A 15791-nucleotide genomic window follows, 5' to 3' on the forward strand; every position below is an offset into this window, starting at 1 on the left:
ATGTGATTTTTCCATACTGATCAAATACAGCTTGTGGGCAAAGGTCCAAACCTTTGTCACTGGGCCTTGGGTATTTGCCCAGGCCCCTTGACTATAGCAGTTGACAGAGAGATGTATGGTGGGAAGTCTTGGGGAGACTGGCCTACACGAACCCTCTGGCATTGCAAGAAGAATCATAGAATCTTATGGTTGAGAGAGACCTTTAAGATCATCAAGTCCAACCATTAATCCAGGTCGCCAGTAAACCATGTCCCTCAGCACCACAGTGCGAGAGCAGGGCAGCATGCAGGAAGAGAAGCACACGCCTCCCCCCTCCCTCACTGGTCAAGGCTTTCCATGTTTGTAGAGGTTCAGTCTCCAGCAGAGGAACGTGACCTTCATGAGGCTGAGCAGCTTCACCAAGTTCCAATTATTTCAGCAGGAGCTCAACGTTTTGCATAATTTTTCCAAATTGGATTTATTGATTACTCTGAATTGCACTGGGCAAATGTAAGTCAACGGCTCACCCTCTCTGCTGCTGTTTTGCTTGGACAGTAATGAGATGTACAGACAAATAATTATACATGGATCTGGCTGGCTTATGACATCAATCCTTGAGACAGGAGTTTACTCCTCAGTTAAATATACTTCTGAATTCTCTAATACTCAGTCGTTACTCTGACCTCTATGGAAGATCTAACTTGCTGTAACATTCAAGCAATTTCAGCTGCATGCGTACTTTAAATTGTCCTTTTGTGTTAAAGTCCTGTTAATTTCAAGTTCTCTCTAGAGACTGGCAGCTCCAGAGCTCTCTGTCTCTTGGAAGTGGAAGCTGTTGAAGCTTAAACTTCTTTTTCAAAGAGCTTAGGCAAGACACACAGTTGAGACATGTGGTTGAAATACTGAAGCAACATGTTCCTGAACCACAAAATTTGTATTTCTCAGAGTGGTAAGGATTATCTGGGAGTCAACAAACATATTCTTTGTATGAAAGCAGAAATGTGTGCTACTAAAGGACTGCTTATAATGCTGCTTACCTACTGGATAGCCACGTAAGAGCTATCAATGGGAGAGAGTCCTGACAACAAGCTAATGAGCTCCTGCTGCTCGATAAATGTCTTTGCTTCGCTTCAGCGTTTCTTTGTGCAGTGGGAGGGAGACAGTGATCCCAGTCAATGCTCTAGTGCAATTATTTTATTGTTAACAGCCATCGTTTTAGTATAACATACAAGAAAGGAAGGCACAGCAGCTTTTGTGATGCCTGACACAAGAGAATCATAGTTTCTCAAGGTATAATTATTGAATTTTTTTGTTTTAAAGTTAGGAATAAAAGCAAGCAGAGATCTGTTCTTCCAGGGAAATAATCTAGTTTGAAAAATATGTATTTTTTTATTTCTCTGATTTGTTTTCCCCTTGTTGTATCAGTAAATAAGGCATAGCATTATTTGGCGTTCTATAAGATTTAAAGTAGGAGTAAGATTGAAAGCTACTTTTTATCCAGTTGCTGAAGCTGATGAGAAATGCTGGGAGAAGGTATAAATTTTTTTCAGAATATACCTCTAAAATAGGGTAATGGTACTATGAATTTATGGCCTAGGCTAGACCGGAATTAAAATACTAATCTATTTTCTTCCAAAATTCAGGACTTCCCAGAAACCCATCCTTTCCACATTTTAATTCCAGACTCATATATTCCTCAGTTTCATCAGTTACCATCCTTACCAGGTCTCTACTAATAGCATTAAGCTATCCCTGGTGTTACTGATATTCTTTCACTGTCCTGCTGAACTGGTGGTGTGGCAACTGACACCACTCCGTAGGCAACACTTCCCTCAAGTCTCACTCTCAAGTGCTTTGTTTTCTGTTTTTTATTTGAACCATATGTCTTTGATCATAGATTTGCTCATTTAAAAAAAGAAAAAAAAAAAGAAAAAGAAAAAGCTATAGGTAAGGGAAAAGCTTCTGAGACATAGAATGAATGTATCCAGAATCCTTAAGCAGTCTATCGGTGGATTACGTCAACTCAAAGATAGATTTTGCTCCCTCTAGCTCATCAAATAATCTGATTAACTGGCACTGATTATGCTCAGCATGATGTACTCTGTTCTGTAAACCAAACACAGAATGTCCCTTCTCTGTTGCCTCATGAGCTCCTGGACAGCCTGCTTTTAAAATAAATTCCCTTTTTACTTTCAACAACCACTTTGGCTGGGATTTGGGGCATATTAATGCCATCTGATAATGCTGCCTTGCTACAGAGGAATAGTGTTGTGTTGACCTCCAGCAGAAAAATGCATCAGTTCTTGCCTCTCAGCTTTACAGCCACCGAGTTCAGCATTGATGAGTTTTATATGATGTTTGGGGAGGGATGATGCCATCGGTGGGGCTCACAGAAACCAGTACTTGGAAAGAGGGAGCTGCCTGACCTAGGCATCAAAACCAGTGATTGTAAAATGTGGTATTTTTATGTAGCCCCAGTTAGTGGTGTTGGAGGAACCAGCGGTATGCTCACCCCACAATTCTGTCAACACCTGTTTTTCTGCTGGGAGGAGCATTTTGGAGGGGTCTCACTGTTTGGTAGTAGTAAAAACTGTCATTGTTGAGGATAAGAGAGATGCTGGCCATGGCAGAGTGGAATCCAGTCTCTTCTACCTTGACATTTCTATACAGCAATCAGTTTGTGGATTTTAGTCCATTCTTCCCATGGATTTTTGTCTCAAAACCTTACAAATGTCTTACATGCCCCTAAAGGGACTCAGGCTGCTGCTTCCCTTTATAGCTGCATTGTTTCTTGTCCTCCCTCATGACTTTCTTTGAGAGTGCATTCAAAGAGCTCTTTGCATTTTCCTGGTTTATTTTGCTTTGCTCTTTGTTTTTTAATACCGTGTTTCACATTTTCATTCATTCTCTCCCTTTTTTTCTCCTCTTCTCTTTGTCCTCCCCCCTGCATTCTTTTGCTGTGACAAACCTGCTGATGCATGCTTAGAGCAGTGGCAGCAGCCATGCTGTGCTCACCATCTGGGACAGACAGATCCGGCAGTCTCCCAGTCTCCAGAACCATACTGATTGTGGACGCTGGACAACAGCAACCTCATTATGTCCCAGTTTCCCATTGTACTTCATGTGAGTTGCTTTTCTGTTGGCCATTCAGGACAGACTCCTTCACTTACTTAGTGTCTGCCCAGCTGAGCAAACTTTTTAAGATTTCCTGCTCACATGGCTCAAACCTTTCAGCATGAGGAAAAATCTTTGCTGTGAGGGTGCTGGAGCCCTGGAGCAAGCTGCCCAGAGAGGATGTGGAGTCTCATTCTCTAGAGACATTCCAAACCAGCCTAGGCGTTGTGTTCCTGGGCAACCTGCTGTGGGTGACCCTGCTTTAGCAGGGGAGTTGGACTGGATGATCTTCAGAGATCTCTTCCAACCCTCACCGTTCTGTGACTCTGGGATTTTAAAGTGATTTAGGACATAAGACCTCAGTACATAATTTTGTCATGTTTCTGCATGGCTTTTTCTAGCTATATTTGTTTATTTTCTATTTTTCCTAGATATTTTGTGCCTAAAAGAATCACACACCTCCTTCTCACCTCTGCTAAAGTGCCTCTTGCTGGCCCCATGAAGAGCCCTGGTGTTTTTGAAGTAGGACAGCCCCATAGCTGAAGAAGAGAAGGAACATGTGGGTGAGTGTTTAGCTATGGAATATGAGCTGCTCCTGCCTCTAGCTACCCTCTGGGAGAAGTTTACTACCTCTTCCTGGGTATACACACACTGAAGCAGAATGCACTACTTTCTTCTTTGTCTGCTCTTTCCCTGTTTCTTTTGCCAAAGCTTTTAGTGCCTCAGAGCATGGGATAAATTCTTGCTTGTAGTGAATAAGACCAAAAGGAGAAAAACTTGCTCCACATGCTTCATCCTTCATAGCACAAAGCCCCTAGGAAAGTCAGAAGAAAACTTGTGACTTTAAAAGTATTTTCTGAAGGGTGGTTGGTTTGGGTTTTTTTTTTGAGAAACAGCTGCAAACTGAGCCAACAGAACAGGTAGAAGCATCAAAGCCATTTTCCCACTGCATGCAGCCATAAGCCTCATGAGCCTCACCCTCAGACCAAGGCTAGTACAAGGGTAGTAACACTGCCATCCTGACTAGAAGCATGTGGTAATGACAGGGAATGACCCTGCCTTCCTTCCATGCCCAGAGGTCAGCTGCAAATATTTGAAGCTTGCTTACAGGTCTCGGGGTGGTGCCATGTAACAACACCCAACAGCTGTGGCAGGGAAGAAAGGATTTGGCTGGGGCATTATGCCTTCCCTGACACCATCCTCATCTGGTTGGGGGGGTACTGATCTAGCTATAGTTGAATAATTTTCTGTTTTAAACTAAAATGGGAAAAAGAGCTACAAGTATGAGATTTACTGGCTGTAAAGGCTGAGGCTGACTCAGAGAGAAGATGGATAAAATGGTAACAAATCAGCCAGCCATTTAAAATATCCTGTCCTCAATCGCTTCAAAAACTCTGCTTCCTTTGGAATTCTGTGCATTCTATTCCTCACCCTTCATCAGCTCGTTTCTCAAAAACACTGAATAAAGCACTGGCAAAAATGGGATTTGAGGAGCCAGTGTGAGCAGGGAGTCCTGTGTATTCAAAGTTCAGCTAGTGATAAATAACCATCTGGTGAGCACATCCATTTCTGCTCCTGGATAAGCTGAGGATGAATTGCCTAATGGGAGATAGTGCTCCACCCGAGAGCGAGTAGTTACCAGGGTAAAGAGAATTACATAAGAGCAAGAGCTGCACTTCACTAACTAGATGTAATCGTTGCACTCAGGCTGAGGCAATTCTGCTGCAGCACAAAGCCACTTCATGCCAGCCTAAAATAATTTGGTGTTTGTCTTTTTGCTTACCTGAAGCACAGTTTTGCTTCCCCAAGTCCCCCAGCTATCATATGCAACATCTAGAAATATGCTTCTGTGAAATGTCTTGATGCTTTCTTTCTAATTACAGCTTTTGGTATAATTCTGCTCATCTCTAAGCAGGGTGAATCAGAACAGAAACATCAGGGAGGAGTAAGGGAAGAAACCTTTTGCCAATAGCGAGCATCAAGAGAGAAGAAACAGGGCAGTCTGTAAGGCAGCTGGGTGGAAAGTGCCTTTGTTTAATAGGAGATAGCAGCAAATTGCAACTTGGTTACTCTGGAAAAATCCTCAGTTATTAAACCCTTTGCAGAAAAGGAAGGGAACTTCCCCACCATCTGCCTTGCTGGCTGCCAGCAAGGCTGGCACTTTGGAGGCACAAAGGGTTCCTGCCTCAGGCAGTCTGTGCTACTGGCTTCTGCACAGGTGCTGGAGGTGCAGCTCCAGGCTGACAAACGGGAGGAACTAGGTGGGTTTCTTAGCCGGCTTCCACCAATATCTCTGCAAAAGTGTGTGGATGTCATCCAATCTGTGAGCTCTGACAAGGAAATTTACTATCAGTACTTTCCTGAGCAGCTCTTTCCTGTTCTAGAGGAGCTGGAGGGAAGAAAAAGAGATGGAAGAGACTTAGGAAGGCTAAGGAGGGTGGAGAGAAAGCAGCAGGCATTAGAAGAACAGGGATTTATGATGGCTAAGAAAAAAGCAAGCTGGAAGACGTGTGCAAATTGTACTTTTAATGTCAATGTGCATAGTTTTGCTCTGGGCAGTTGCACACCCAATTAATGAAAGCACATAATCTCCAAGGCAAGAGTGGCATCAGGTTCACAAAGAAGAGTTCCCAAAATAACATATTAAGCTGTCAAATGACTGTGGCTGTTTGAAATTCCTTACTAAGGAGTTAAAATTTGTCCTCAAATGGGTGGAATATAGGAACTTAGTACTTGCACACAACTTGTGCTGCCTCTAACAAAGATAGAATTATCTTTCTGACATTTAGAAAAGAAAAAAGATGATCAAATACCATATCTGTTGAGAACTGGGTTATTAAGTCATGTAGATGTTGATTTCTCTCCAAATTAGAAGTCTGAAAGTTATTATTGGATAAAATATACATGTAAATATCAATGTTCTGAGCTGTCAGAAGGTCACTCCTATTGTGTTTTAGTGTTTAAGTCTAGAACAAATAGCAAACTCCTCCAAGGTAAATCTAGTGGAGGATGTCAACAGATTTCTGAGGTAAAGCCAAAGACATAGACTTTAGGAAATAATGTCACCAACATCAAAAATGTCCAGTAATTTGGATGTGCAGCTGGGATTCACTTTGGAAAGAAACAGTTCTGAGAACAATTTTCAAATCCAATGTTTACTACACATGTTCACCTTCATGTGTTCACCTTCATGTACTACATAGGTACCTGTTTCACTACTTGGGGTGCTGTTGTTTTGCCAGAACAATTATGCAGATATGAAAGTCACTTCATAGGTTCATAGAATGGTTTGGGTTGGAAGAGACCTTGAAGATCATCTGTTCTAAGTGTCCTGGCACTGGCAGGGACACCTTCCAATGGACCAGGTTGCTTAAGGCCTCATCCAACTGGTCCTTGAATACCTCCAGGGAGGGGGCATTCATGACCTCCCTGGGCAATCTGTTTCAGTGTCTCTGCACCCTCCCTGTAAAGAATTTATTGTCTCCAGAGTTCTTCTAAAACTTTTTCTTAATTGTTCAGAATTTTTTTACCTATGCAACAAAAGGCGTTGAAATGAGATGAGACCAACTTCATCCAAGCTCTTTTCTGTGTTGAGAAAAGTACATTATATGCTCCTGATGTACTGCAGCACACTGTATTGTTTAAAACGGGTTTCTGGGCTCACCAAACGTTTCCTGAGAGATTTCACAGAATCATAGAATTGTTTAGACTGGAAAAGACCTTTAAGAACATTGAGTCCATCCATTAACCCAAAAGTACCAAGTCCATTGGTAAACCATGAACCATGTCCCTTGGCATCAAGTCTACACATCTTTTAAATCCTCCTGGCATGGTGACTACCACTTTCCTGAGCAGCCTGTTCCAGGGTGTGACATCCCTTCTAGGGAAGAAATAGTTCCTAACGTCTAACTTAAACCTTCTCTAGTGCAACTTGAGGCTATTTTGTCTCATCCTGCCCTTCCTTACTTGGGAGAAGAGACTCACCCCTCCTCACTCCAGCCTCATTTCACGTAGTTGTAGGGAGCCAGGTCTTCCCTCAGCTTCCTTTTCTCCAGGCTAAACAACCCCAGTTCCCTCAGCCACTCCTCACAGGACTTGTTCTCTAGACCCTTCACCAGCTTTTTTACCTTCTTCTTGCTCCTTTGTTGTTCTTAGATTAGCAAATATTCTGGCAGTGATATTTCCCCCCACATTACATATGCCTTTTACTTTCACATCTTTTTAGTCAGTGTGGTCTATGACAATTATTTCCCATCATTGTACAGTGTGGCAGCATTTAGGATTTACCCCCGTTTGTGGTTTGCTTCCATGACAGCTCTTCCATCACCTTTCCTGGGTGCCAAGGGCAAGGGATATGTTATCTCTAAGCACAGAAATGGCACAATTCCTTAAGATAAGGAATATTTTTTACGTGACTTATCCAAATTCACCTGGGTCTTCTACATGGGTGTGTGAAAGAAAATACAGTTGTCTGTATCTTTTCTATAGCTAAATATACAGATTGGGGCCCAACTTGTTCAGTGGAGTCTAAAAGGGAATCCAGTAAATAAGTAGTCTGGGAAAGGCAAATCACATTACCTTCCCTCCAACAGTTTTTGATGTTTATAGGGATCTAATTTAATTGCAAATGGAGACAAATTTCTATGTCAGTCTCCATAAGCAATTATATTTTACTTGTCCTGACTCCAGATCTGGTTGTTTGCCTGCTGGACAAAGGGATTTTCTCCAGTGCAAGGCAGTGCTCTGCTTGAACATCTCGAGTGCTTTTCTTTTATGCTGACTGATGGATCCAGCTGGTCAGAAGAAGATGAGTTTCCCAGTGCAACGCCTAGCCTGAGGCATTAGCTAACAGTACCCTCTCTCACCTGGGCTGGGAGAGGGGAATAAAACCATAGAAATAAAAGGTGATAGAATGTTTGAGAAAGCCTGAAACAAAAAGTAGGAGCTACAGTGGAAAAAAAAAGTCAGCTGTTAAATGATATAAGGCTCATGAGAGAAGAGCAAGGATGTGGGCAAACACACTTTTACTGAGCTGACAAGAGCAGCCTGAAGGAAGATGCAGACCTGCAATTTTTGAGTAGAAAGTAAAGAAAAAATGATTGCAGGGCTAGCATGAGGACTGAATCCAAGGGCTGGCAGAACACTTGTTAATCACCTTTTCCCCCCAGAAGAGCAATGTGCTTTGCACTGTGTGGCCACTACTTGGCTGAAGAGTCCTTCAAGCCAAGGTGAACATCCTGAATTCCACTCCCACACACACTTAGGAATGGATAGGATTGACATAAGGAGGAAATCATGATAGTCTATTTCTTCGCAGTGCTCAGGAAAGTATTTTGCTGTGGAAGAACTGAAGGAATTAATGGGAATCTACCACAGGCTGGAGGCTGTACCACCTGGACACAAGACTTTCCATTGTAATTTTATTTATCATATGCAGGAGATGTTTTCCATCAGGACATGGGAAGGATGAGGTGCAATAGAGGTGGTCTTTTTGAAACCTGCTATCTGGCCATGTCCCACTACAAGGGGTTTCAATGAGGGATTCTATCCATGAAGAAATTTATGTCAGTATGAATAAACTTTCTCACTGAAAGGGTTATCAATGACTGCAATAGGCTTCCCAGGGAGGCAGCTGAATCCCCATCCCTGGAGGTGTTTAAAAGAGGCAGAGATGTGCTGAAGGATATGATTTAGCACCAGACTTGCTAAAGAGAATGGTTCGACTTGATCTTAAACCAAAACTAATCTATAATTCCATGATGTAATACCTACAATCAAGCATGTCAAGCGAGGCAAATGGTCTTGTTTGCATTCCTAATGCAGCCTCTTCATGACTTCCCACCGCTGCTGACCCAACGCACAGGTTTGCCTCAGGCAGAGCCGTGGTACGGGCGAGGGGCAGCCGACCCAGGGAGGCCGCTGAGGTGGCCCCGAGGGAACCAGGCGGTGTGCGAAAGAAGGGCCGCGTTAGGAGCATCCGGGGGTGAGGAGGAGGCCGGAAGACAGCAGACGGAGACGGGACAGGGCTCCTCGGACAGAGCTAACGCTCCCCGGGACAGCCGCGGAACAAACCCCACAGCACCCGGGGCAGCGGGGATGACATCACCCATTCTGCTCAAAGAGGCGTGCGCCCATTGGCGGAGGGCAAGGCGAGGGCTCCGCCAATGGGTGCCGCGCATGGCGGCAGGCCGGGCTGACGTGCGGGCCGCTGGCCGTATGGGGGTTTATTTTGCTTTGGGCCGCTCTAGCCGCCGCCATTAGAGGAGCCCGGGGAGAGGGGTGAGAGGCTCCCCCCTCCTTTCCCCCTCCCCCCGCCGTGTCGAGTGGGAGCGCCCGTGCCCGCGGCTGCCCGCCGTCTTGGGAGAGACCATGTCGTGAGCGGGGAAAGGACGCCGCAAGCCAGCGGGCAGGGGGAGGGGGGGGGGCGGCGCGGGGCGCAGGCGGCTTCCAGTGCCGAGCGTGTGTTGCCTGAGGGACGGCTCCCGTTGGCGGTGAGGTAAAGCCCCTCTCCTGTCTCCGGGCGGCGCTGGGTAAGGAGGGGGGGGGACCTGCCCGACGGCGAGGGGGAGCTGAGCCAGCCGGTGGTGGCTCCGTGACCCGCCGGGATTCGCCCGCCGGCGGGGCGGCGCGGGGCCGGGGGCGGCGCGGCTGAGGGGCAGTGTGAGCAGTCAGCTTCACCGGGACCCCGCCGGGGCCGGCTCGGGGTCACCGTCCCCTGTGGAAAGGGTTGGGGGGGGGGTTGCTTCGGCGGTAAGTGCAGCTTGCTCGGCTGCCGCGGGATGCGGCGTTTTCCCCCACCGTCCCGGCAGCGCCGTGAGTGTACCACCGCGTTCGGAAGGCTGTGATACAGCAGCTAGAGGCTCGCTACAAAGGCAGGAAATTCTGAAATTTTTTCTCTTGTGCCTGCTTCTCCAAATGCTGGGCTGCAGTACCTCGGTGTGCTGGGGTGAGATCATGCGTTTGCTGCCTCCCACTTCTTTCTTCCCCCTCCTTGTTTTTCTCTTTTGGATATGCCTGGTTTGGTCTGTGTGCTGTGGTGGAATAACTGATGGGAGTTACCTGTTTGTAGCTGGGAAATTTGGATGGCAGAACTTCCATGATACTGCCTGTAGTACAATATCTCGCCTTGGCGTTGCTTCCCATGCTGTACTTTATTTCTGTTAAATATTTCAAAATCGACCTTGTTTTTGTAAACCAAAGTATAAAAACAAATGGGGAAAGTTCGATTAAGGAGTGAGGCAAAGCTTGGTAACCCACGCTTCCAGTGCCTTTCTGGCTTTACCCTCGCAGTCCCACACTGCGGCAGCTTTCAGCCAGAATAAGGTAAACTTGCATGCCGAGGTCACGGATGTGCCTGCGAGTCCTTCCTTCGGAGTGACAGCAACCATTCCTTCCAGCCTTCAGCCCACATCTTGAGCACTCTGTCCTCACGTAGTCACTGCTCTCTTCAGAGCAGCGGGTGGGACAAATGATGGGAGAGATCTAAATCTCCTGCATGGCAGGCACAGCATTGCTGCTGAGAACTTCTTGTTGCCATAGTGGCTTTCAGCGATTACAATAACGACAACTTTTTCTAGAATTCTTGAGAATTGGTGTAGTAAACAAGCGGTATTTGACTGGCTTTGTGCTGTTCTTGAACAGTCTCTGCTCGCTGGCTACTGTGTCATAAGTGGTGGAACTGGCATGTGACTTTAAAATGCTGTTTGTTGATGCAAGAATTGAAATGTGACATGTTTTCTGTGTAATGCCTTAACTTTAACACTACAGTGTTCTAGCTCATTCTGATGTGAGCAGAAGCTAGTAACAGTAGTTGAGCAGAGATTTGTTGCACTTCTCATAAAAAAATTTGTCTTTGGTGACTGCAAGAGATTGCCTCCCCCTGTCTTCTGTTTTCAGTGTGTTTTTGTTTTTGTTTTTGTTTTTCCTTTTTCAGTAGTTACTCAGAGTGAGGGAAACAGATAAGCAGCAGAAGGTGTTCTAGAAAACTTATTTACCTCCTTCCAAAGGCCAAGTTGAGTTGGTGTCTCAGCATGTGGAGTCTAGCATGTCATATGTAGAAGATCGCTTCAGATTTAAGACTGTCATAGCATTGAAAGAGAATAATGCTTTTGGATGTATTACATTTGGTAGGAATTGAGAAAATCCTAATTATGTTGAGTAATTCTCTTGAAGAGAAACTATTACCTTTTCTTTATGCTGCTTAAGTAAGGACAGGCGGATGGGCATGACCGATGTGGCCATAATCTGTTATTGTAGAGTTATAGCCATTAGCATTTTCTCAGAAGTGTAATTAAAAATATTAATATAATTGTAATGCTGAGTGGCATAAAAGCATCAATGGGATTCATCACAGAAGCATGACTTAAAGTGGGGACTAGTTAAAATGCAGAATTGGTCAAGGGAACATCTTCAGCCTTATGTATGGTTGCTTTGACTGTACGTCATTCGATCTGTAAATTCTTTGGGGACAGGAAATCCCATCCATTTTTGGTGTTCTTTGCAGGATGGGTCTGTAAATAAGTCAGAAGTATAAGTAGAAAATGCTTTAGTGATTGTCTGGGAGGTTATTTTTGATACAGTCAATCAAATAATCAGGCACTTTAATGTGAGATTTACTGGCTCCTTCGTGTGGTATCAATGTTTCCACCTTCTCTTTGCCATATCAATTTTGCACCAGTTTGAGATTGTGTAGAATTTTAGGTCAATACGTTATCATGATGGACTATCTACTAATTACAGCAAAGCACTCAAACTGCTAATGCCACTTCTGTTAGTAATCTCATGCCCTTTCCTCCCCCAAAAATTTTGACTGGGCTATTTTGAGTTGTTCAAAACGTATGGCAACAAGTATTCCTCATTTTAACTGCATGAATTGTGATCTACAGTCTCCTGGTACTGAAATGGAACTAAACTTTAGTTTGGCAGATGAAAATGGCTGGCTTTGTTGTGACAGAGTCCTTAATTTTTTTTTTTTTTTTTTGGTAGTACTAGATCTGAAGAGAGAAATGAGGCAAAGTTGAAAAGAGGCTTTTTTCAGCATAGTCGATGAGGAGCTTACCACTTCACTTGTCAAATGGCATAGCTTGGTAAAATGAGTTAAATAACAGCTAATTATCTCCTTGTTAATGCCAATCGAATGGAGGTTATTGTACCGTAAAAAGAAAATTTCTGTCTTCTAATTAAGGTCTCAAACATCAGGAATTCAGACACCTTCCTGGTGCTTACTCTCTTGTCTAGCTGATGTTGGTTTAACTTGCGCAGAATCAGACTGATTTTGTTTCTGGGTTCATTTTTGTATCAATTGCTGAAGCATAGCTTCTCATCCCTATGTAATGATTCTTTTGCAACTTTCTTGAGATACAAGATTAATAATAGGACTTAGCTCTTTGGTGTCTTTAACGTACTTTAAAAGAACAACTGTACTACTTAAACATCAGTTCTGAGAACATGCCAGACTATAACAGTATGGATGATTTTTGTATTTTCTTCCTCTGTTCTGTGAGCAGATTTTCAGAAGTTCATGTATTCATTTGGCATTTTTCAGAGCACCTTGTTTTTTCTTTTTGCTGCTGTCCCATTTACGTGAAAAATGATTTTGGTGAAGACCAGGGAGAGGAATGGTGTGGAGGGAGTGGAGCAGGGAATGAGTGCAGTGGTGTTTGAAGAAGGAACTGCCTTCAAGAAGGGCCTGGTATGAAGACCTTGATTCAAAAAAGCAGAGGGAATGGTTGATTACGTTTGGGGTTTTTTTTTTTTTCCATAAGGAACATGGGAGAAATGGGAATGAGTGATTGTTGCTGGAACGTGCCGAGTATCTTACTTATGAAGCAGCAAGTTTGCAAGCCTTTTGCATCTTCTGTTGTACAACAAAGTTGGCATTTTTCCCTTTGGTTATTGGAATTTCTCCTGATATAATCTGTTCTGCCTGCTCTTTAAACAAACAGATTGCATAATTACTATTTTTTGCATAATTACTATTTTTAAAAAATTATTTCTAATAAGGTAGATTTTTTTTTTTTTCCCCCCTGACAATGGGTGCTAGCTTTGCTTGTATTCACATGCATTTTAAATTAACTAGAGTTAGTACTTCTAAGGCAAATACTTCTAGGACAAGCATAGAATTTACATCTCTCTTTAAGGCTGAGTTCAGAACTGAAGAATTGAGCTGAAAATACTTGAAGTGCTGAGAGCTAAGTACAAAAGGAATACCAGGCATGTAGCCTGGTGTCCAGGGGATGGGGGAACTGGAAGGATGGACCTGTGTCTATTTTGGTAGGTGTAAATAGAACTAAAACTGTCAGTTATGAGCAAGGAGACTACAGGTTGTTGTGGTGGTTTTTTTTTTTTTTTTTTTCTTGGTTTCCCCCCGCCTTCTCCCTTTCTCCTTCCTCCCACTATTTTCCTTCCTCCCACTGTGCTAGAAGTCAATACTTGGTGATGTTTTATTTGGGTTATGTATGCCATTATTTTTGTAAACAAATGTTGAATGTTTAAAAATCCTCCATGTGATACTTTGGCCTGATTTAGCACCTAGTCTTGATGTTTTTAACGAAATGGAAAAAATCTGAGTTACTGGGGAGTGGAGGTGTTTGGAAACTTTGGTAAGTTACGTTGGTGTTCTACTGGAGTTCTACTGTCTTGTAGCTATTTGGGACTCAGCTTTCCCGAGCTTTTCCAGCTCTGGCACTCCCAACACGGACGTGGAATTGTTAAGAGTGGGTCTAGTGGTGGCCACAAACATGATCAGAGGGCTGGAGTACCTCTCTTAAGAGGACAGGCTGAGAAGAGCGTTCACGTTGTTCAGCTGGGAGAAGGCTCCAGAGAGACCTTGGAGCAGCTTTCTAGTGTTTGAAGGGAGCTACAGGAGAGCTGGAGAGGGACTTTGTAAAAAGGCATGGAGTGACAGCATGAGGGGTAATAACTTGAAACTGGATTCAGAAAAGACATTAGGAGGAATGTTGTGCGTGCTGAGGCACAGGAACAGGTTGTCCAGAGAGGTTGTGGAGGCTCCAATCCTGGAAGCATTCAAAATCCAGTTGGATGGGGCCTTCAGCAACCTGTAGTAAGAGGTGTCTGTACCCATGGCAGAGGATTGAAACTAGATAATCTGTAAGATCCTTTCCAAACCAAACCATTCCATGATTTGGTGATAGAGAAAATTGTCAAACCCACGATTTACATGATTCTGGACAAAAAAACCTAAACAACAACAAACGAGTGGTCTGTTTTGTTTTCTATAGAGGAGAATTGCGATCAAGTAATGTTTTGGTGGCTTTGAAGTTGCATGCACTTTGGTAGGTCTATTCATTTGAAAATGCTCTTGCTGCATTTTCAGTTGATTATCTGGAAAGAAAACTGTTAAGTGTCATGAATGTGGATAATTCTAGAAAAAATAGGGAATATGCTTTGTGAAGGTGATTGTCAGTTTGAGACAGTCTTGTTTCTTGTGGCTGTAAAGACTGTAAGTGCACTGTGTCAGAGTTGACTTGTACTTCTTTCAGCCTAATGGGCTTGAAAGTGTTTCTGCTGTCTCCATTCATCTTCCCAGGATCTAAGCAGGGATTCAGTTGAGACAGCTGGCATATTTATTAGCTGCTGCTGTCTGAATACTCCCTTGAAACAGCTTCAGCCCACTGGGCTGAGTCTTAAGTGTTCAGCAGTTCCAAGAAGTGTTCAGTCTATACTTTTATTTTCATGCTCCTTTCTTTTTCAGTTCATGCTACTGTAAGTCAGGAGTACTTTGTACTTGGTGTCTTAATGATATCTGATTGTCGCTTAGGTCATTTATGGACTGACCTGTGGGTTTAGACTTTGGCTACAAAGGCTTCCTCTTACTCTAGGTGATCCTGCTTTGGCAGGGGGTTGGACCTGATAATCTCTGGAAGTGTCCCTTTCAGCCTCTAATGTACTGTGATACTGTTTCCTCCTTCACTAACTGTAAGCTTGAGAAGCTAAATTTTTATCTTGCTGAAGGGTTGGGATGGTCTGCTGGACTATTTACATTTTTCTTGACTTTAACATTACTGTTTAGCTTGGCAGAGATAAAAGTAATTGTCACCTCATGGTTTTTAAATGGTTTATTTAAAGAGAGTCCTTCAGTGTTGTCTGGAGCAGAAAGTTATTCCCAACGTCCCAAAAGCAGAAGATTTCCTGTTTTAGAACTGTTACTCTAAAACTTTCTAGCAGCTCAGATCACTTTGCAAGGATTAACTTGGAATTGTAATTTTCTTTGCTAATAAAGCATATCCTAATCATAAGGTTAAAACCCCCGGAAGTTATTTAAAAACAAAAGAACTGATGTTACTCCTTCTACAGAGGGAGTTTGAGTTTGTTTTCCCTGTGGTATTTGATACTAGTTCTTTGCACTGTGTTAAGCAGTGACATTTGTGTGTGCTGCGAGAATAGCTTTTTTTATTACTTTCTTTTCTTTTTTTCCTCCCTTTTTTCCCTTTTCTTGATACTTTTCGTCCATCTCTCCTTAAGATACTGGCTAGATGGCAGTGAGTGTAGCTGATATGGCTTACCTAAACTAAAACTAGTCTTAACTATAGCCTAGTTGCAAATGTGTATTCCAAAGACAGTCCTTAACTGTATCTGAAAGTGGCTTGCCATTATTTGAAGGAAACTACACGCTCCTTGATGTTGAGTGTGTGTTTCCTTGTTTCATTTGAAAGCAGGTGTTTTTTCTCCACCAAATG

General features: G+C 43.4%; 1 protein-coding gene across 1 annotated transcript in view; it reads left to right on the plus strand.

Moving 5' to 3' along the window:
* Window positions 1-9552: 9552 nt before the first annotated feature.
* ZRANB1 (zinc finger RANBP2-type containing 1) overlaps window positions 9553-15791 on the plus strand; it is a 50004-nt gene continuing 43765 nt past the window's right edge. The window contains exon 1 of the mRNA XM_054382144.1: window positions 9553-9589. The gene's annotated coding sequence lies outside the window, so the exon portion shown is untranslated. The remainder of the gene's footprint in view (window positions 9590-15791) is intronic.

This window comes from Indicator indicator, chromosome 7, assembly GCF_027791375.1.
Source record: "Indicator indicator isolate 239-I01 chromosome 7, UM_Iind_1.1, whole genome shotgun sequence".
NCBI classification, from domain to species: Eukaryota; Metazoa; Chordata; class Aves; order Piciformes; family Indicatoridae; genus Indicator; species Indicator indicator.